The sequence below is a fragment of the Mixophyes fleayi genome, chromosome 6, assembly GCF_038048845.1.
Source record: "Mixophyes fleayi isolate aMixFle1 chromosome 6, aMixFle1.hap1, whole genome shotgun sequence".
Lineage (NCBI taxonomy): Eukaryota > Metazoa > Chordata > Amphibia > Anura > Limnodynastidae > Mixophyes > Mixophyes fleayi.
The window spans coordinates 184,406,722-184,430,587 of record NC_134407.1 but is presented as its reverse complement, the minus strand read 5'-3'; the positions used below and the strand labels follow the sequence as shown (position 1 = coordinate 184,430,587).

The 23,866-nt window shown below is 40.7% G+C and overlaps 1 protein-coding gene across 4 annotated transcripts in view; it reads left to right on the top strand.

The window, feature by feature from the left end:
* Positions 1-23,866, top strand: part of NECAB3 (N-terminal EF-hand calcium binding protein 3) — a 92,920-nt gene that overhangs the window by 36,737 nt on the left and 32,317 nt on the right. The gene's annotated exons all lie outside the window — the stretch shown is intronic.

Genomic DNA, 23,866 nt, shown 5'->3' with positions numbered 1-23,866 from the left:
TATAGAGCCACCAATTCCACATCGCTATACTGAGAATATTTGTCATATACACACATACACAGTGATGAATACCTTGCAAACAACAGAGGTCCTGGAACCAAAATTATGGATTGGGAAAATTGGATTTCTGCTAAAAATAAATAAATTAATGAATAAACTGTTTTAAAACTAGGTTCAGGTATTGTTTAATTTTTGCCTTGTAGCAGAATATTACAAATGGTGCATGCATACTTCCGGCAGGGGGACACTAGAAATGGCAGCGCCGACCCTGCCAACCGCTAATTAATCTGACATGACTTTAATTTAATATTCTTTTTGTAAGAGCAAATATAATTGTCTTTGCAGCACCAATCCCAAATTTTGCAATACAATATTATATGTCAAACAGAAGGGGGCGCTTCAATGGTGTATCATGAAATGTAAAAAGCTTATTTAAAAAAACATATAATAAGGCATGTACCAGAGCACAAATGATCAATAGCATATCAAGTTACAAATCGTCTTGCTCTTATTTTTTAACATCCCGTTCAGAACAGAGCAGCTCTCTCACATGAAGTCAAGCGTCTACTCCCTCTACACGTTTCGTCTCAGGTGACTTTGGAGGGGTGTGTCAACGACGTAGTAGACGGCTTTTTATAGGTCTATGTTATACTAATATCCAAAAGATGTCCTCTATCAATTCCATTACCATCTCATAGCGATATAGCCAATTACATCTCATATGCACAAATCATTACATAAAAGAAGTAAAAACATAAAAACATAAAACATTGATTCCCATTATAGGTTAAAAATACATATAAAACAACAACATGTAATAAAGTTATATAAACCTACATCGACTTTTTTTCACAATCTGGACTCCTGATACTATATTTATATAAATGCATCAATCCCCGTCAGATTATTCATTCTTACATCATTAGTTATTACCAAAATATCTCCATGTTCACCCTTTTTCTTACATTCAAGCCTAAACGTTATTAATATATTAACTGCACATGTCTGTGCTGATGTTCATTAGTGTGAGTAGTAATTCTACTTTAAACCGAGTTCTAAATTAACCACTTCCGTAAGCAATTTCCATTCTAGGGGACTGGGGATCTATCACTTCACGCAACCCATGTATTTAAACCATTTCGACACCTATTCAATAAAAAATCAGGTGTTGGAAGGGGAGGACGCGCAGACCAGGATCTGCTAGTGTGAATTGGTGGTGACAGTAAATAAGAACTCTCCCGACATTTATTAACACTATAGATACTATACTAAAATTGGATGTAATCTTCTGTGGTACGCACTGTGAATTATTATAATTTTATCAAAATTATATACTTGCCAGTATTTGAACACCGTTGCCATGCTTAGCTATACTCTATTTGCAGAACCTCTATCCAACTGTACTACAACCCTTAACATAATATGACTACTGGACACAATTATCATCCAATGTTATTATACAATACAGAATACCCAATTATGTTCTTGTTTTTGTTGTCTATCTTACAGTAGATCGATCAATTTGTTGTTATTGGTTAAATCATAATTGCAGTATAGCAGTACTGTTCTGGATGTCTGCAGGCATTTAACATACACTATGTGGCCAAAAGTATGTGGACACTGGACCATCACAACCATATGTGCTAGTTGAACATCTCTTTCCAAAACCATGAGTAGTAATGTGAAGTTGATCCCCCCTTTGCTGCTTAACAGCCTCCACTCTTCTTCGAAGGCTTTCCAGTAGATTTTGGAGGGTGCCCAGGTCAAATCACAAAAAACAGCCCCAGACTATTATTCCTCATCCATCGCTGACAAACAGTGGATGTTTGGCATTGCACGTGGTGATCTGAGATTTGGGAGCGGCTCCTCAGGCATGGAAACCTAATCCATGGAGCTCCTAATGAACATTTCTTGTCCTGACATTGCTTCCAGAGGCAGTATGGGACTCGGTAATGAGTGTTGCAATAGATGTTTTTTATACAATAGACGTTTCAGCACTCGGTGGTCCCATTCGGTGAGTTTTTATAGTAGTTCGAACTAAGCAAACTGACTTATTGGAAAGGTGGCATCCTATGACAGTGCCGTGTTGAAAGACGCTGTGCTATTCAGTACAACCCATTCCACTGCTAATGTTTGACTAAGAGATCGCATGGCTGTATGCTTGCTTATTATGCACCTGTTAGCAAATGGTGTGACTGAAATGGCCAAACACACTGATTAGAAGGGGTGTCCACATACATGACCATCTAGCGTAAGTGTATACACTTGAGAGCTGTTCTGCACCTGGGATATACAACATAAACAGAAGATATTGTACTCACATGAGAAACATGTCAGAACACAACATGTGGTAGGCAGCACAGCTAGAATTATCACATACAGTCTCACTAGCTTCACTCAAGCAGGAAAATACACTAAACTGCATAGAATAGGCTGCTTTTAACACATAATAAGAAGCATTAAAGACATTTAATATAAGTATACGTTTCTGCCTAAAGTGTGCACTAATATTTGTAGTTGTAATTGAGGACATAGTCTCCGCACTAATCTTATCATCTCACCCTACTAACAGCTCCCTCGATCCTATTTCTATTCAACTTCTCCTTACTCTCTCCATTGGTACATTCCCATCCTCCTTTAATCTAGGGGTGTGCACCGGCCACTTTTGGTGTTTTGGGTTCGGATTAGCTTGAGGTTTTGGGTTCTGATTTGTTTTGCCAAAACACTCCACGAAAGGTTTTGGTTCTGATTTTGGGTTTTGGGTTCTGATTTTTTTTAAAAAAGCATAAAAAGTGCTAAAATCCATATTTATTTATTTTTTTCACTCCTACACTATTATTAACCTCGATAACATTCATTTCCACTAATTTCCAATCTATTCTGAACACCTCACACCTCACAATATTGTGTTTAGTCCAAAAGGTTGCACCAAGGTAGCTGGATGTCTAAGCTAAGCGACACAAGTGGGCGGCACAAACACGTGGCCCATCTAGGAGTGGCACTGCAGTGGCAGACAGGATGGCAGTTTGCAAGAGTTTGCTAGAGGGGCAAGGTGGAATTGTCCTTGGGCCCTCCCACCCACACTGATGTTGTTGAAATAGGACATGCGCACTTTAACAAATCAATCATTTCAGCGACAGGGCCTACCAAACTACTGTGGCTGAAATGATTGGTTTGTTTGGGCCCCCACACCAAAAAAGCAATTCATCTCTCCCTGTACAAACTAAACTGGCTCTACTGAGGCAAGATGTCGTCCTCATCCTCATATTCCTCGCCCCCTTCAGTGTGTACCAGTGTGAACCTTGCACAACACCGAAATCAGTCTCCACTGCGCTTGACTCAGGCGCATCCCCACTCCTTTGCCTATGTCTTAGGTGGCTGTGTAGGCTTGAATGGTCTTTTGCTGCTCCTCCATCCTCTGCAGCATATAGAGGGTGGAGTTCAAGCGCGTCACTACCTCTTGTTTTAGTTGATGGCAGGGCAGGTTCATGCTTTTTTGATGTAGCAGGAACAGTGAACGTAGTTTAATATCTGATACTAATATTTCTGCACTGCAGGAATAGTGAACGTAGTTTAATATCTGATACTAATATTTCTGCACTGTAGGAACAGTGAACGTAGTTTAATATCTGATACTAATATTTCTGCACTGCAGGAACAGTGAACGTAGTTTAATATCTGATACTAATATTTCTGGACTGCCTAGTGAAGTCGAATCTCAACGGGATTTGGTACCGGGGACACAATACCTCCATCAACCGTCTAAATTCCACTGCACAGATGGCGGACACCGGACGCACGTCTAACACCAACATAGCTGTTACGGCCGCAGTTATCCGCTTTGCCATAGGATGACTACTGTCGTACTTCGTGCTCATGGCAAGCGACTGTTGGACGGTCAACTGTTTGGTGAAAGACGTAGCGTTCTTACGACTTCCCCTCTGGGAAGATGACCGACTACCAGCAGCAACAGCAGCAGCGGCAGTAGTAGGCGTAGCGCTGCAGGATCCTCCGGAAGAATCCCGGATTGAAGAGGACTCAGTCATGCCAGTGACATGGCCTGCAGAACTATCTCTGATGGAGATCGTGGAGGAAATTGACGAGGAGAGTGTTGCTGGTGTGGATACAACAGGACCAAGGAATTTAGGTGTCCCATCTAGGAGTGGCACTGCAGTGGCAGACAGGATGGCAGTTTGAAAAACTAGGCCCCAAAGAGCACATAATGCCAAAAAAAAAGTTGCAAGATGGAATTGTCCTTGGGCCCTCCCACCCACCCTGATGTTGTCGAAATAGGACATGCGCACTTTAACAAACCAATCATTTCAGCGAAAGGGCCTATCAAACTGTGGCTGAAATGATTGGTGTGTTTGGACCCCCCCAAAACGAGCTGGCAAAGAAAAAAAAAAGGTGCAAGATGGACTTGTCCTTGGGCTCTCCCACCCACCCTTATGTTGTTGAAATAGGACATGCACACTTTAACAAACCAATCATTTCAGTGACAGGGCCTACAAAACTGTGGCTGAAATGATTGGTTTGTTTGGGCCCCCACACAAAAAAAGCTATTCATCTCTCCCTGTACAAACTAAACTGGCTCTACTGAGGCAAGATGTCGTCCTCATCCTCATCCTCTGATTCCTCGCCCCCTTCAGTGTGTACTTCCTCATCCTCACACATTATCAATTCGTCCCCGCTGGACTCCACAACCACAGCTCCCTCTGTAGTCTCTGGAGGCCAGTGCTGTTCTTGATAGAAGAATTGATAATTCATTTTTATGAACATCATTTTTTCAACGTTTTGCGGAAGCAACCTCACCGCTCACTGACCAGGTTCCCCGCTGCACTAAAAACTCTTTCCGAGTACACACTGGAGGGGGGACAACTCACGTAAAATATAGCCAGTTTGTACAGGGGCTTCCAAACTGCCTTTTTTTCCTGCCAGTAAAAATAAGGACTGTCTGACATGTCTACTTGGATGGTGTCAGCAAAGTAATCCTCCACCATTTTTTCAATAGTGACAGCATCCAATGCAGCGACATGTAGACATGTCTGCAATGGTTGGCAGGTCCTTCAGTCCGGACCAAATGTTCTCAGCATCCCCGCCAGCGGGTCTTTTAGGAAAACTGAGCTTTTTCCTCGCAGCCACAGGTGTTGAAGAAACATTGACACCTTTATTAGCCAAATCTGTAACTGGACTGTGGGTAATTCTTCCAGCATATGCAGAGGGCGTGCTGCAAATGGTGGAAGGAGCCACCTCTTCCCGTACAGTGATGGGAAGGTCAGGCTTCGCAACCACCAACACCCTTGGTCTCGCCTTGGGGATTTGTGATGCCATCTCTTTAGAAGGCAGAGTTGTTTGCTGTGTTGTTGATGACAGCTTAACTCTCTTAAATTTTTTAGAGGGGGGAAGAGGCGGGCTTAGATCCTTGGGTGAAGCTGAACCACTAGTCATAAACACGGGCCAGGGCCTAAGCCGTTCCTTGCCACTCTGTGTCGTAAATAGCATATTGGCAAGTTTACGTTTCTCCTCAGATGATTTTAATTTTCTTTTTTTGCTAATTTTAGTGAACTTTGGCTTTTTGGATTTTACATGCCCTCTACTAGGAGATTGGGCATCGCCCTTGGCAGACGACGTTGATGGCATTTCATCGTCTATGTCATGACTAGTGGCAGCAGCTTCAGCATTAGGAGAAAGTGGTTCTTGATCTTTCCCTACTTTATCATCCAAATTTTGGTACTCCATTATATGCAGCACAAGAGAGTGTACCCCTAAACCACACACACTCGGCAAAGCATTTACAAATTATCTGCGGCACAGGAGAGTACCACTGGACTGGAGTTATACAGCAGTACCTATTTTTTGGTACAGCAGCAACAGTGAACGTAGTTTGACTTTGAAATAGCAGTACCTATTTTTTGGTACAGCAGCAACAGTGAACGTAGTTTGACTTTGAAATAGCAGTACCTATTTTTTGGTACAGCAGCAAAAGTGAACGTAGTTTGACTTTGAAATAGCAGTACCTATTTATTGGTACAGCAGCAACAGTGAACATAGATTGACTTTGAAATAGCAGTACCTATTTTTTGGTAACGTATTTTTATATATTGCAGTACTAATATTTCTTGACTGCAGGAACAGTGAACCTATTCATATATTGCAGTAGAAATTTTTAGAGACTTTTTTTATAATTTTTTTATATTTTTTTTAAATTATTTTTGTATAAGTTTTTTTAAATTTTTTTATATATTTTTTTAATAATTTTTTTATAATTTTTTTTTTTTTTTTTATAACTTTTTAATAATTTTCAAATAACAATGCCCTTAGCAGAACAGAGCACAGGACACAGGCAGCACCACTGGACTCAGCACAGGATCTCAAAGGAAACCACTGAAAACAAAAGCAGGACAGGAGCTCCCTAACTACAACCTCCCTCACGAGTTTTCGCAGCCAGAATGAAGATGGCGGCCGCGAGCGGTGAATTTATGACATCCGAGTCTCGCGAGACCCGACGCGAGACTTGGATGTCATAGCCTCGTTTGGGATTTTTTTCGCGGGCGGAAGTACCCGAACAGTGCTCGGATCCCGTCGGATCCACACTGTTCGGGTGGGCTCAGATTAGCGAAATCCGAGCCCGCTCATCACTACTTTAATCCATGTTCATCTCTCCATTCCTAAAGAAACCATCTCTTGTCAGTGACACTTGCAGTATTTGCCATGTGGCCTGGCCTGGATTACAGTAAATGGACTCAGACTAAGGGCATTTCCAGAATAAAATGGGATGTTTTCATCAAGCACAATGGTACCGGATCATTAGCCTCTCTATTCCTCTTTCTATTTTCCAATATGTTACAAATAACTGATTGGCGAGTAAAACAATTTAACTGATTTATTAATCACCTCCAGTTTTAGTTGTATTCATTTACTATACACATATTCTTCATCACCCGCCTTCATCCAGCATTACTCTATATTCTGTACCTTTATTAATGTACCGGGGATGATCATACAGTTGGAAGAGGCTGCATGTTTTTGGTTTTTGATTTATTAACTATTCTTTAAAATGTCATAGTACACTATGCAAAGTGTCTGTTCTAATATATATATATATATATATATATATATACCTTAATGTATTCCAGCATTTTGTTATGTTACTGAAGCTGCCATGTGTGGTCCTGTTGGTTCCACTGTGAATAGTAGGGTGTGAAGGTTTCATGTTAATAGCCTGGTATCTGCCGTCCCTTGTGGTCTCATTGCCTGTAGCAGTAATTGCTACGAGAACTGGAAGTAGATATGCTGCTATAATATCTGACAATATCTGCTAAGTTCTAATGAGTTCTGTTATACATAGAAATACTGCAGAGCCTCATGGGAGAAAAAGGGGTGGAAGAAAGGTCGATATGAATGTGGTAAGAGGGAGAGGATGGAGAAGAGGGTGCTGGAGTGAGAAGAATGAGAGGAATGTACAGAAGGGAAGGGAAGTTAGGGGGGGGACGAAAATACAGTTAGATAAAGTATGGGAAGGAGATAACAAACCTTCAGTCTTATGCTGGAGCAGGACTAAAACTCCTATTATCCCTGATCACTATTCACAGAATAAAACAGGGCTGTAGAGGGAATGACGCTGCAGTGAAAAACTGTTTTAGGTTAAGCAAAATGAATATTAAGAAAATAAGAAATGATGCTGGTCATGGATCTCTTTACTATTTAAGTGACGATAGAGCAGGTTTTCTATCACAGTTTATTGCAGCGATAGAAAATCTCCTGTCGCCACAATTTGCTTAGAAAATATTACCATTGTAGCTGGGTGATATGGCTGGCAGCGGAAAAAGAAACACTTTGCCTGGCAGTCTTCCTAGCATCTGTGCATACGTGACCCGACCTTGCCATGCCACGCATGTGAAGTGGAACTGAGAGCCCTAACCTGTGCTTCTATTACCACTTTTAAACATGTTAAAAATCAATTAGAAAGTATATATGGAAAATATATATGGTCCACACTGGGAAAAATGCTTTATTTAAATAAATACAAAAATGTACTATAATCTTTTCCTCCTATTGCCATCCTGAGATGGCAATAGGAGGAAAATAGCCCTGTCTTATTCTTTAGCTGAAGTGTTTATACTTAACTAAATATGCCCAAATGCTCTATTTTACTCCTCTGCAGCAGGTTGCCATGTTAGAGGGGGATGTGCTTCTCTAACTAACCCAGCAGGCTGTAACTGACAGCTTGGCAGTCATTAATTAGGCTTCCCTATACTTTTTTGGCAATTATTTGTAGCTCCTTCTAAGGTTCTCATAGGCTCTGTGATTCTGACAGCTGATTAGAACATTGTAGACCTAACTGACTACAAAACAAGGTGTGTGTGAGTGTGTGATCCTGGGGCAAACAGCATCGGGGATGGATTGACCTTGACTGGTCACCTTACCTTCCAGCAAGGGCTGTCTAAGGAGCACAGTATTTTTGCTTTGTTTCGTGCTGTAAAGCCGGCTTGATTTACCTTTGGGGCCCAAGCTCTGCTCCTGCACACAGGCCCACTAAATTCATAAAAATCACCTGTTTCTGTCCATGGCAAATGTTCTGAAATGTATTAATGCGGAGATGTCACTAGGAGATGTTGTGCCTTGGCAACAAAGTTTTGTAATTGCTATAAAATGTTAGATCACACCTATTTTTTAAAATGACACTTAAGGCTGTGACAACTATGGTAAATTATCCAATTTTTAGTATTATAGGAACAGCACTATGCAGTTTTCCATGTGTACAAAAAAACCCCCAGATATTACACCTTCATACACATTACTCCACTACATTGCTCAAACCTAATCGTATTTTTTAAAATTATATTTCTTCTTTATTAAACTCTGCCCCCACTGACACTTCATCTTTTTCCCCAATGTGATATTGCGTCTCCTCACTGACTTCTGTTATCTGCGCCCTGGGCCCCTGCCCCTGCTGCCCAACCATAGTCACACCTCTGAGAGCATACATATATCTGCATCAATGTGAACACACACTGAGGGGGTCACGTAGAGTTGGATGGACATTTCCGTATTGTGTTTGCACTCCAGAGATGCGCACGTCCATATGCAGATTTGGCAGCATTTAATGCTTATGACTTGTACACTTATTGAGATGGAATAGGGCAGGGAAGGAGCGGGTACATGTAGGCCAAGTACAGTAAGGGGGTGTTCACTAAATTGGGCACAATTAGAGGTGGATGCATCTGCACATCTGTCAGGTGTACATCGTATGTGGGTAGTCGCCCCCTAGAGCACAGTAAAAAAAAATATCCAGTAAATACATTTTTAAAAATTGTGCCCCCTCCAAAAGGCTGTGGGGGATGAACAGTGTGCGGTCCCCTTGCAACAGCCGCAACCTGCACCAGGCTATGAGAGGCTGGGCTGGTCACGCTAAACCAGGGAAGCCCGCAGCATGGGGTCCCCCTTTTATAGCGGGACTCAGTCACAGCCTATTCAGTACAGGGCTGAATTTTCTAGAGGAATCTGTCCTGCAAGAAAATGCAACAGCTCAGGAAAAAATTAAGCTGCGCTGATAGCACTGGGGTCCTCCTAATACCCCTGGACAGTGGGTGTTGGGATAACAATGCTTGTTAGTCCAACAATAGCATTACTGGTTTCTTAGACTAAAGAGGCAGAAGACACATAGGTTGTTGAGATCGTAAGAGCTTACAATTTATTGGGGAGGAACGACGCTGAGATAAGGGAGGGTGGGAGTCATGAGACGAGAAAATAGCTGTGACAGCGAGAATGGAGCAGGGCGATAGTCTTTGATGAATAGGTGGGTTTTTAAGGGACATTTAAAACTTTGAAGACTCATGGAGAATCTGATTGGACAAGGGTGTATATTCCATAGGTGAGGAATGTCTTGGAGGCAGGAGTGGGATGTGGTTATCAGTGAGGAGTTGAAGTGCTGACCAGAGCGAAGATGGTGAATGGAATGTGTAGAGAGATTAGGTCGGAGATGGAGAAGGGAGGATTAGCAGAGGAATTTGTGGGTGAGAGTGCGGAGTTGTAATCTGTAAGGAACGGGGAGCCAATAACAAGACTCATAGGACAGGGAAGCAGGAGAGGACAATCACTCAGGTGTTGATTATGGATTAAAGTGGGGAGAGACAGGTGAGATAGACCAGACAGAAGGAGGTTACAGTAGTCAAAGCAGGAGATAATGAGAGAGTGACAGATTTGGTAGCATCAACAGTGAAAAAGTGTCTTTTCTTGGTGATTTTCCAATTTGAAACCGATGTCAAAATGATTTCATTACTTGCTCTTTAATAACTATATTCGCAATTTGGTTTACATTTTTATTTTTTATTCCTAAAATCATTTCCCATTTTCATACCAATAAACTAAGCTACTATTCTTTTTTAAATTCAGCTGGTTTTTTTTCATTTGCTACAAATGAGTTTAATGCTTTTACTTATGAATGTCACTCTGAGTTGTCCCCCCCCCCCCCCTTTCTTCCCGCGGTTGGATTATTAACTATGAATGAAGTTTTGAAATCTAGAAGAGCGATTGCAGCTGTTGTCGCTGCAGGACATCCAAACCTGTGGATTTATATGACTGCCCCAGGGACATTATGTAAAACAGCCTGCAGTGAATTTCACAAGTCCACATGGACCCAGCTTGTGCAGTGGAGAGAGGACACTTTACATATTTATATTGATGCTTAATACAGAATTCTTAAAATACAGTATTAAACGCTGCAGAAGCAGTCTACGAAATTTCTGCCAGTTTGAGATTTTCTTTTTCTTAACTATGTCAGTGTCCCTCAGGAGGAAAGTCAAGTAACTGCTAAGTGCTGTGTAGTGCAATTTTATTTGCTGTTTACAAACTCTGGGTATGGGAGGAAGTGTTCTGGTTCAGTTATCTCTGAAAAATAGAAGTGATTTAAGTTCTAAAACACTTCAGCACGGCAGCCGGCAAAGTTTTGATATCTGGTTGAGAATTATACAGTAGCCTCATAGTACTATTGGACTACTTGGATCATCTATAATAATGAACCACATATATGTGGTTCATTATTATAGAAGATCCAAGTAGTCCAGGTAAGTCTAAGCCGCTTTTGAGCTGAGATGGAGATTTTCTCCATTCACATAAAAAGTTTGCCTTCCTGACCCTCTCTGACTTAGAAGGGTGGTGTGTGACCTCCGTGGAGAGATATAAGAGCCTTAGCTTCTTTAAATGCTTCAGTAATGAATGTATGTGGAAATTTCTTTAGAAAAGTAGCCACAACCAGGGGTATTCTCATACCACATCTACCAGAATAAGTTTAAATAACTTATAAAAAGACACCTGAGACTGGGTATTCCGACCAGAAGTAAGTGTGGACACCTATTACCTTTTTGCAATTCCAATGTAGATTTGGCAATGGAGGGAAGATGGTGTTTAACAATCTGTGGCATGTGTACCATCTGGTAAGTAATTTGGATTGTGTTTTCACCACCTAGGTGCTGGAGGCGGAGGCATGAGCCATTTTAAAGAACGTGATCCACTGGGATGCGGTTTTTTTTGCTGCCCAGCTCTCCCTCCCAAGGCTTCACGAAGAGGGGAGTAGTGATCAATGCAATGTCTGGGTCCTGGAGAGCTGCGCACAAGAGCTTGAAAGGGGTCATACAACGACTAGGTAAAAATTGGGTAATTTGGAAATAAGTCCATACTGTTACGAGCCGCGGCGGTGCTCAGCCGCCGCGACTCTCTCTCCTGCGTCCCAGACATCACTTCCGGGTCTCGTCCCGGCCGTCGGGATGCTGCAGTACATAGCGCCACATCCCGGCATTAGGTGCAGCCAGGCGCGCTCGCTAATCAGCAAGTGAAAATCATTATGACAGCCTCTAGGGCTGATTGCATTCCTGCCCCCATTGGCCAGTGTCTGTTTATAAGGCAGGGAGGGCTTAGCCTCCCTGCCGGTTATAGTTCAGTCTCTCTGTGCCTAGCCTGCTCCTGCGCTATTCTTGGTGTGAACTTTGGGTTTTGACTACATGTGTATGACCTATTGCCTGTCCCTGGATTCTGAGCCTTTGCCTGTGCCCTTGACCTATTGCCTGTCTCCTGATTCTGATCCATTGCCTGTGACCCTGACATATTGCCTGTACCCGGACTGTGAACCATTGCCTGTGATCCTGATCCATTGCCTGTCCCCGGTTTCTGAACCGTTGCCTTTGACCCTGACCGTGCTGATACCTGACGCCCCCTCCGGTGCTCCGTCCAGTCTGCAGATCGCTGGTCTGCCTCTGTTCCGTGTGTCATCTTCTGTACCTGTACGCATCTGTGTGAGTATAAACTTATACTACTTTCAGTTTAAGACCTGGGGGCATCTGAGTACCTGTGAGCATAACCAGTCTCTGTGGGAAGGGCGGCTGCTAAAGGTGAAGACCTCTTCTACCCGTTCTATAAGTTTATGCCGCACTGGTTGTCGTAACACATACCTCACAATCTGGGAGAAACAGATCATCCTGGAGTTCACAGAAAGGACCCTTTTTTTGTTAACCTCTCAGTTAACTTGCAGTGGTTCAATTTTGGGTCCAATGTTTGAGGTGTAAATATATGTGGCTAGGAGGGAAATTCTGGTTAAATTGGATGTTTGTAAGAAGAGAGGTTAGAGCGGTTATGCAATCCAGATGTCCGTAATGTTTAAGTAATGTAAAGCAGGGGAAATCATGGTGGTACACCCAGTGGTTTGCCTCATATGGACTAACTCCATTTTAGGACCCTGTTAGATATTCAGTGTTTCTGTAACAATAATAACAAAAACCTGTCAGCGTTGGGTATGACAGTAGTTCACGGCTGCCAGTTGCAGGGGGTCTGCACTCCCCAACAAAAGCTCTGAATATCAAAATATAAAATTATGCAACAGCGTTCTTGGAACTATATAAAAACATAAAGGGCCTGATTCATTAAGGATCTTAAATAAAGAGATATCTTATTTCAGTCTCCTGGACAAAACAATGCAAAGGGTGCAAACTACTTTTCTGTTTTGCACATTAGTTATTTGTGTGCTACATGAAAAAACAGTCAGTATTTGACTTATGTGCAAAACAGAAAACTAGTTTGCACCCCGTGCATTGTAACATGGTTTTGTCCAGGAGACTGAAATAAGATACCTCTTCATTTAAGTCCCTTAATGAATCAGGCCCCAAGAGATTAGTGGATAATATGGTATAATCCAATTTCTGAAACAATTAATTACAACATACACAATGTATGCAGTATGAGCTCCTATATTAAATATATTGCAATAAAAAAACAATACATAAAAAAATGTATGAATTAATATTTGTTGAGAATGAACACGTTTGATGTTAAAGGACTTAAATTCCTGCACAAAATGATATCAACTTCTGTCCAAAGTTATTAGATATTTAGCTGACTCACAATGTTACATAAGAGTCGCTGCAAAAGGAGAAGAAACATTCATATTATGTAGCATTGTTGTGAGGACACCGGGGCTGGAACCATAGTTCCGTAGTTCTCTAGGTACCTGGCCATCTAGGTTCATGGATCACACAGGTAAAGAAGGAAGAAAGAGATAATAACCTCTTTATTTAAACTAAGTGTACAAGCAAAGTAAATGTAGCAGTGATCTCAAAGGTGAAATGTATACTGCCACCAAATATAACCAAGTGTCAGTATATTCACCAGTGTCAGTAAAATCCCCAACAAAGTCCCCAGCAGGTTACCTTCCAGCTCAGAATTCTAACAGGCACAAACTCTTAGCAATAAAGTCCACAGTTGGCAATGCAGGTGGGCCAGGGTTCGTGATAAGGTAGGTGGGTATGTGTGTCTTGCTGATCCCGGCTGATCGGTCAACTCTCCACCAGCTGGTGGGTATCATTCTCCCTACCAATGTAGGCTCATCAATTCCCCAGAATCTGCAAGAGTCTCCCGATGGAATGATGACAAATCAGTCCTAGAGGTTCAGCACCCGATCTGGCTGAATAGGTTTCTGGTTCAAACAATCCTCTCTGGCACTGATAGTACAGCAACATCAGTCCAAGTCCTCTCTGTCCAGATCCCCCAGCAACAACAACTTTACCCCTCCGGCTTTCCCTTTTTGTTCATTCCCAAAATTCCCAGATACTTGTCCTTTCCCTAGGCCATCCCCCGGACTATGATTCATTTTCATTGGAGGTGAATGGAATCTAGGTGGTAGCAGGGATGGAGGTAGAATATGGCCTCAGCAGTAGCCCACCTGCTGTTTCCCTTTCAGAATGTCTGTGCCAGCCCTGTGGAAGACAATGGGTAATAATTGGACTTCCCCACCTTCAGATCTTAGATGGCACTCAATCCATCCTGAAGTTAACTCCTTCCAATACTTTGTGATGTAACCAGCTGTTTCATGCTTCCTGTGGGCTTTCTCATGCTCCCTTTTTGTTCACCAAAACAATGCTGGATATGGCCACTGGGCGGCATTTATTAACTGGGTGGGCCAATATTGCCCAATTGGCCCAATGACTGACAGACCAGGTCGGCCGGATATTCCCACTGTGGTGCTCGGCCTCATCACAATTGTGTTAATGGGACTGATTCATTAAGGAAAATTAAGCAAAAGTAAGGCTAGGTACACACTGGACCATTTTCGCCCAATAATTGGACAAATCAGCCAATATACAACCGTTCTGGTTAGTGTGTATAGTGACACGATGGTCGAAAGTCTTTCCAAAGTGTTGATTGTCGCCTCATTTGGTCGTACTGTTTAATATTTTCCGACCAATCCACCTAACAATCATGTAGTGTGTATAAGTTTCCGATCGATCCACGAGCAACTGCCGATGGTCCTCGAGCTACGACTCCTTTTGGGTTGTGTATATGTTAATTTCTGATGCCTGTACTAGTCCCAAGTGGTGTGGTGTCCGCACGTCACTCATTTGGTAATTAGGTGCTTCTAGCGGTACAGCGATAGCAGGTGTCTATTCGTATAGCATTGGGGCAGCACAGTGGCTAAGTGGTTAGCACTTCTGCCTCACAGCGCTGGGGTCATGAGTTCAATTCCCGACCATGGCCTTATCTGTGTGGAGTTTGTATGTTCTCCCCGTGTTTGCGTGGGTTTCCTCCGGGTGCTCCGGTTTCCTCCCACGCTCCAACAACATACTAGTAGGTTAATTGGCTGCTATCAAAAAATTGACCCTAGTCTCTCTGTATGTTGGGGAATTTAGACTGTAAGCTCCAATGGGGCAGGGACTGATGTGAGTGAGTTCTCTGTACAGCGCTGCGGAATCAGTGGCGCTATATAAATAAATGGTGATGATGATGATGATGATAGCATATGTCTGCCAGTTTAATTATTTTGTTTCAGTGTGTACAAAATTGTAATCTTTGCTCACGATGATATGGCTGTGAAAAGTCGCTGCCCGTTCGGTCGGTCTTTCGTTAATCGTCTAAAATGTGACTAGTGTGTACGCATTAATTGTCTGAGCGATCGGACCTTCGGTCGAAGGTAAAGTCATTGTAGATAACACGTCAGTCGGAAAATTCTTCAGTGTGTACCTAGCCTAAGCAAGTAAGGTAAAACCATGTTGCATTGGAGGGGAGGTAAATTTAAAATTTGATGGCAGATTTATAGTGAGGGTAGGGCATGTCCTAGATCAATTTTAAATTTCAGTGTACAAATAATCTATCAAGTACTAAACAGCCAGTATTTTCCTTATGTGCCAAATAATAAACTCATTTTCACCCCTTGCATTGTAACATGGTTTTGTCCAGAAAACTTGAGTAAGAAAACGTACTCAATTTTTCGCTTACCTTTCCTTAATGAACCAACCTTATTAAAAATTATGGATAGTGAAAAGAATGTCCATCGGCCGTGTTTACAATGGCGCTCAAACTAGCCATTCATCAAAGTGAGATCAATCTCTCCCAAGAAATATTTATGTCTTTCAGTGTTTATAGTAGATGGAGACTGAAGAAAGATGTAAACCCTGGGGCTCATTCAAGAATGAAAATGGAAAAATGAAATGCATAGATTTTCTCAGATTAAAAATTATCCAAATACCAGCACACCAATGTCTATAAAGTACTATACATACAGTTGATTAAATAAATCATAAACATATATGCTGTGAGGGTGATATTTGTGAATCTATAGTCGTTTATTATTAACCATTCATTCCTTCTGATGCTTGAGTCCGTGCATTAAACAGTCAAACGGCTGTTAACATTATAGTATATTATTCATATCTAATAGATTCTGAGTTGTTAATATATTTATACTGGTGTCATTATAGGGATTAACTTTTTTTTTTCATCTTATAATAATCAGATCATTAGGTGTATTATGTGTTATAATTGAACATTTTTATGATTTATTTAATAAACTATGTTTTTATGGACATTGGTGTGCTGATATTTGCATGGTTTTAAAAGGGTAATCTGATAGTATTTATGCCACTCTTTTTTTTTCTATTTTTTATTTTTGAATAAGCTTCAGGGGTTACTACACACAGATTTAAAGATTGCAATGCTTGTTTTTAAGAATTATTAGTACTGCATATATGTGTGTATGAATATTTTTAGATATAATTTGTTGATAATCTTATATATACTTTTATATACTTTTGGATTAGTTATTTTTGTTATTGGTTAGGTTGAGTAAGTGCCTGATTAGATCCTTTTTGGAATCTGTAAACCTCATTTATGTTTGCACAAATATATATTTTTGATATATAATTTGTTGATAATCTGATATATACTTTTGGATTAGATATTTTCGCTGTTAGGTCAATCGAGTAAGTGCCTGATTAGATCCGTTTTGGAAGCTGTAAACCTCTTGTATTTTTATGGTGGTAGAGTGTGTCATATTTGAATTGTGGGTTTTACCAACTCAAACAAATCATTTTCTGGAAATCAATTCATATGTACTGAAAGAATTTTCAGGACATATGAATTGGAAATGTTTGAAGCAAATATAGTAGTCTTATGACAAACATAAGCATAAAAATGAATGTGCTTCTATTGATCCACGAGCTCTCCAGGGAGTTTCATTGTTTTAGATCTGTTTTTACATTGGAAAGTAGAGGTAGGGAATTGAATTGGTAGAGTGGGGTGCTTTCTTTAGTTAGTATGGTCCCCAGGTATTTTAACTGGGAGGGGTGCCAAGACAAATAGAAGGTTTTCTGAACTGCCTAAGTTGACAAAGTTAAGATAAGGTCAAAAGACTTAGCTGGGGGCTGTTTCTTGCAGGGAGGGGGCAGAAAGTTGAACTGGCCTTTCATGTCCTTGTACTTGTGTCAGCTCAGTTGGCCTTTCAATATAATTTTGAGGATAGATTGCATTGGACTGTGCGACTAAGCAGGCATCTTCCTCTAGGGTGAGGCCATCTTGGTATGCTACTGTTTTTTATAGCCTATTCTACCTATAATGTAACTTTGTAGCAGCACCAGAGTTTACTTTCAGTTTTGTCAATGCTCAAATCCACTTCAATCAGACATCGTATTTTATCTTGTGTTCCACCTGTTACACCATATTTTACCCCACTTAAATACTCCATATTTAATTGCTGCTATTTTACCTTCTGGCTGTGACCCAATTGTCATTGCCATGCAATGTACCAAAATGGTTCTAACCTGGGGAATCATAGGATAGTTGACTAGTTTTAACTTATAGCCTACAGCAGCCAATCAGGTTAAAGAGGAACTATCAAGCTTAGGGGCATATTTAATTGTTGGCGTTTCCCGTGGCGTTAAAAATATTACCGTTATTACGGTAATTCCAAGCTGGATTTCAGATCGCAGCTGTAATCCAGTGTTAAAGGTACTGTAATAACGGTAATTACGTGCACTATTACCTTAATGACGGTAATAGTGCACACGCCGTGTTACTTTTCCGAGTAACGTCAACAATTGAATATGCCCCTTATAGTGATCTTGTTTTGTCCCATTAGCCCACCCTACAGCCCTATACTGCTGTTAAAAAGCAGCTCCCATAATTATAAATATGCATATGGGTAGAAATTCCTCCAATGGAGGAGAGCAATAATTGAACAAAATCACTGTTTCATCTTCATGTCGGTAATAGTCTAATTGACCACCGCACCATTGTTATCCTTGACCAGATCTGAACTCCTCTCACTTTCTGCCATTTTTGTATTCTCTAGAGTAGCGGTAGACAGCTAGTGACTCTCCAGCTGTGAAGCATGTTGGGATGTGTAGCTGCAGAAAACCTGCTCTAGAGCAAAGCCTTTCACTGATGATATAAATTTAGTGATTTATTGGGCAGCCCATCAACTCTTTAGGAGCCCATGCAACTTTCAGAACTGTATTTGAAATCCCAATAGCATTTGTATTTTATAGCTCAGAAAATGAGTGGTGCTGTTATAAAAATAGCCCTTCTCTTTATCCGTGTTGAACAAAGCCAGGCTCTCTGCAGGAATAAACAGTCTGCAAGTTTGAGCAGGCTGTTCTTTTTGACAGCAGTGAATTATCTTTTGATTTCAAAGGAACTTGTTAAGCTGTAATGTGCAGCCTGGGGTCTGACGTCAAGTGTAGTTACCTTTATACTGACCGTGCTAATGGACATGACTTTTAAATGATTACATGTAATTGTTTGTGACAAAATGGTTTTCAACATCTGCCTTTTTGTCTGCAAATATATAAAAAGGCTTACTCATGCTTCCCCAATGAGAATGTGTATACTAGTTGCAGAATCCTTTTACACATCGTTCTAACCCTAGGGATTATTTTCTGTTTGCTTGATTGGTGGTGAAGGTCTATTGCTTTATTACAGTTACCTCTGTGGAGGGTCAAGCACTTGGCAGTAGCTCGGTCTATCTCAACTCAAGCTTTAATGGCTGAACTGCAGGCGTTCCTGCACATGCAAGTTTAATAACACCAAAGTACATGTAGTGCCGATACAGCCGGTACAGGGGTGTACTGTTACCCGTGTTGAATTGAATGGGTGCCAGGCCATCTCATTTGATGAAAAGAAATTAGTTAGATCTTTATTTATGTCTTCCAACTTTTCTCTCTAGCACAGTGTACTTAGTTAGATAGGCAATGGTTGCACTTGGCATAAGAGAGAACATAGTGGACAGCACTTATATATTTCAGATTTGCATATTTTTTTTGCTTCTATACAGCTGCGATTTGATTAGCGTACTCACATGCCTCATGGTACCATCTCACCTTACACAGCTCATTGTTACATTTGGGGTACTATGAAGTGCAGTGACGAATCGGGTTAATCACTGAGCGAGCACCAACTCACTTACAGACAGGGCTGGCGAAATACAATAAGGCTAGTAAATGCGGCAGGAAGGCAGGTTGGTGGGTGCCATTCTAGTTTCCGAGTCCCCGCTATGCATCGGAGAAAGAGTTGAGGATTTGGATGAGTGACGCATGGATGAGTGACGCATGGATGGTGACTTCTTTTATGCGCATGCTCAGTGACACCTCTTCTGTGTATGTGCTATAAAGTGTTGACTGATGCTTCACGGAGCATGCCTTGACCCCAGGCAGGAGGCGCCAGAGAGCATAGCAAGGCAAGTCAGCAGCATTCTGCTCTGTCTGTGCATTCAGTCTTAACACTCTTGACTATTTGTGGCATCAGTGGCCTGACTCTGTGTTCAAGAGCTTCCCCCTCAGAACTCAGACACACTGAACATAAATCATAAACTCAGAGCCCTGATTCACACTTTTTAAACACTCAAATAAAAATTACACTCTGAACACACTTCTTAAGGTGTCTCACACATCACACAGGTCTCAAGGCATGTGACAATCTCACTCAAGCTGCATTAGGCACTATTGAACATACCGCTCCAACAGCTGTTTTTTTGCAATGCACTCACAATTTCCCAAAGGCCTCTTTACACCAGGGCTCCATATTGTCAGGCACCATCCCTGCTTTTCCTCACTTGCACAGGGACAGCTTCCGGTCACTTCGTTGCCGCTTGTTCTGGCCGGACGGGCGGTCACTGTGCGCATGCGCATTCCATTGCTAGGTTCTGAGCCCCAGCAGCAGCTGCTGATGTCACCGCTGCCGGTGATTATTGTCCTTCTTCTCCCCTATATAAGATAGGCTCTGGCACCACTAGGGTACCAGAGTATTTGGTCCCCAATTACTCCATCGTTCCTGTGATCATTGCCTGTGTCCTGGTTTCTGCATTGGTGATTCCCCTGGCTCCTTACTTGGCTTCCGCTGACTATTCTCTTGGATCACATTTGGCTCTGCATATTACCTCTTAGCTTCTAACCTATGACTATATTGACCATTCTATTGGAATTTCTTCAGTACCTCATTTCCCAGCCAGCTTGAACTTCGATTGTCTGACTATCCTCACCCACTTACTACTTCGTTAGTAGCTGTCTTGGATAACCGAGACCTGCGCTTCCTTTACGGCAAAATCCATACCTCCTTGTTGGGGTCACTGCACGTTAGAATCCGCACCTCCAAATTCAGTAGTGCCAATCCCAGCAAGTAGGTATCATCCACTATCTAGTTTGGGACAAGTATCTTGTAGACCTCTGCACAATTTTGAACCCCTCTATACCTATTGTTCCCATTTCCTCTTATTGTCTCTTACTACTCCCTCACTTTAGAATGTAAACTCTCAAAGTCAGGGTCTTCTGCCCTATATCTCATTTCTGTACTCGTTGTCCCATGTATGCCCACTCTCAATCCTCCTCTCTGTCCCTGTTTTGTCTTATGCTGAATTGTTTTTGTATGCCATTCAATTTGTCCTGTTAATTGCAACTATGCTTTTTTTTTTTATTCTCTTTATCTTTACCCATTGCTCTTATCTGTATGTACCTATGTAATTTTGTTGCATGCTCTAACCCCTATGCACGGCACTGCAGAAACCTTGTGGCGCTTTATAAATAAAAGATAATAATTAATAATAATAATAATAAACTAAAGGGTACTTTATCCCCCACTGTGTATTATTAGGCAAATACAAATCCCAAAAATGTGCAAGGATGAAATGTATTAAAAAAATCTGTAACCACAGTGCTTCATTATTTATTTGAGTGAAAAAAATGGGTATTTATTAGACAGGCAATTATCTGTCTTTATAAGGATAAAGGAGCTCAATGGATACATATACAAACCGAAAGTACATAGGAAATGATGCATGCAACATAATTAAAAACACCCTATACCTGGTTTGAGTTGGGCATATATCCAGTTGTATTTGCCCCAAGCCTACTTCAGGCGCACAAGGTTGTATACTTAACTATAGCATAGAGATGTAAGTCAGATTACACAATTTGTACACAATAAAATGATGTAATGAAGTATCATATACAGAAGAGATAATATTGTCTTGAGTTATTTATAACTGTGAAAATGTAATTTTTTATATAAATATAATATAAATATAATATAAATATGTAAAGCATGCAGTGATTACTCCTATTCTGAAAAAAACAAAATTCTGACCCAAACTCTCTCTCAAATTACCATCCTATCTCTTAGCTCCCATGCCCCTCCAAGCTTCTAGAGAGACTTGCCTACACTCACCTCACACATTTCCTTTAAACAAACAAGCTATTGGATCCTCTGCAAGCTTTCGCTCTCAACACTCCACAGAGACTGCATTGACTAAAGTTGTCAATGATTTGATCACTGCTAAAACCAAAGGCTATTACTCTCTTCTACTTCTCCTGAAACTCTCTGTTGCATTCAACACTGTTGACCCATCTCTTCTCATGCAAACGCTATAATCCCTAGGCCTTCAAGACAGTGTCCTATCCTGATCCTACCTTTGTAATCACTCTTTCAGTGTTAATTTCTCTGGATCCACCTCTGCTTCACTTCAATAGTAGGAGTCCCACAAGGCTTAGTACTAGGTTATCTGCTGTTCTCTATCTATATTACTTATCTTGAAAAACTAATAAGCTCCTTTGGATTTCAGTATCATCTCTATGCGGATGATACCCAAATCTATCTACCCTATATTACATAGTAATATAGTTGATGAGGTTGAAAAAAGACACCAGTCCATCAAGTTCAACCTATTTTGGATCTCCTGTGATCCCTCGCTTATATATGAAATTGATCCAGATTAAGCAACCATCAATCGGGAAAAATCCCTCCAAAGCCAATATTGCAGTCCTATTTTTTCCCTTTATCCACTACTATCCTTCATTTTAATTAACGGTTGTATCTCTGGATACACTTTTCCGCTAAAATTTGTCTAATCATTTCTTAAACATATGTATTGAATCTGCCATTACAACCTTTCCTGGCAGTGAATTCCATATCTTGACTGTCCTTACTGTAAACCTTAGGGGGTGACCGTGTGTCCTGTATATAGTTCATGGGATAAAAAGTTCCCATGAAAGTTCTCTGTATTGACCCTCATTGTATTTGTACATAGTAATCATATCTCCTCTTAGACTTCTCTTTTCTAAAGTAAACATGCCTAAACTTGCTAACCTTCCTCATAACTTAATGACTCCATACCCATTATCAATTTTGTATCCCTTCTATGAACCCTTTCTAGTTCCAAAATATCTTTTTTATAGAGTGGTGCCCAGAATTGTACTCCATATTCAAGATGAGGTCTTATCAGTGATTTATATAGTGGCAAAATTACACTGTCTTGCCTTGCATCCATGCCCCTTTTTATGCATGCCAATACTTTATTTACCCTTGCAGCTGCTGCTTGACATTGAGCACTATTGCTTAGTCTACTGTTTACAAGCACTCCCAAATCCTTTTACTTTATAGATTCCCCTAAATGAATCCCATTTAATTTATATAGTCCATGCTTGTTTTTGATCCCTAAATGCATAACCTTACATTTATCTATGTTCTCTATTATCTATCATATTCAATTTAGCCGCCCAATCCTCCAGTGTATTTAAGTACCTCTGTAGAGAAGCTACATCTTGCTCAGATTTTATTACCTTACAAAGTTTAGTGTCATCTGCAAAAATGGAAACTTTACTCTCTAAACCATCATCATATAGTGATCATTCGTTTACTCCTAACTGTTAGTAACATGTTAATTAAAACAGTTGAGTAGATTTTCCATCAAGTCATAGTAATTGGTTGTTTATAATTGATACAATCACGGTCTTGGCAGACATTGTTTTTACTTAATCATTGTTTTTGATGACTTTTTGGATCGTGTATTAATAAAGTGTACACTGGTATTTGTATTAAAGAGCCTCTTATTTCATTAGTAATTAAATAGGATTTCCATAATATCATGTCGCATATAGTTGGTAATTTGGTGGTATACGGTATTTGTGGAATACACAAACGACTATGCAGAGCAGAGTAAGTAAATTTTCAAGTTTGTTACGCATTATAAAACAGCAGATGTCCCAATTTCCCAATTAATACTGATCTCATAATTCCACAGGGGTTGATGACATTGCTCAGATGATGATGATAATTATTATAATTGTTGGTATTATTAACATATGACTGATACACATTTTCAAATTAAGAAATTATATCATGATTAGATGGCTCTTACATTAAGGTTAAGCCTTCTTTACATTACATTTTAACAGTGAGTACAATTACATTTTTGTTTTAGTTACCAACTCACAGTGGATGAGCACTACTGTAGCCTTATGGAGATGAGGAACCATTCATTTAATTTTTCAATACAGGGACATTCTTCTATAGGTGTGCTGCATCTGCATTCAATTATGCTGTTTAAAAAATGAGCAAATATCAAATCAAGGTGATTATATATAATTATTTTCAGTATGATTTAAGTTGTACTGTAGTAATAAATTGAACAGTACATCGTCTGTCCCCATAGAAAAATTTGCGTAATGGTTCGGCGATGCCATTCCAACCACCCAAGACCTCCCTTTCTTCTCTCATTAGAGCATAGCAGGGGTCTCGTCTGAGCATGCATGGTCCAGCCATATAACCAGAAGAAGCCTTT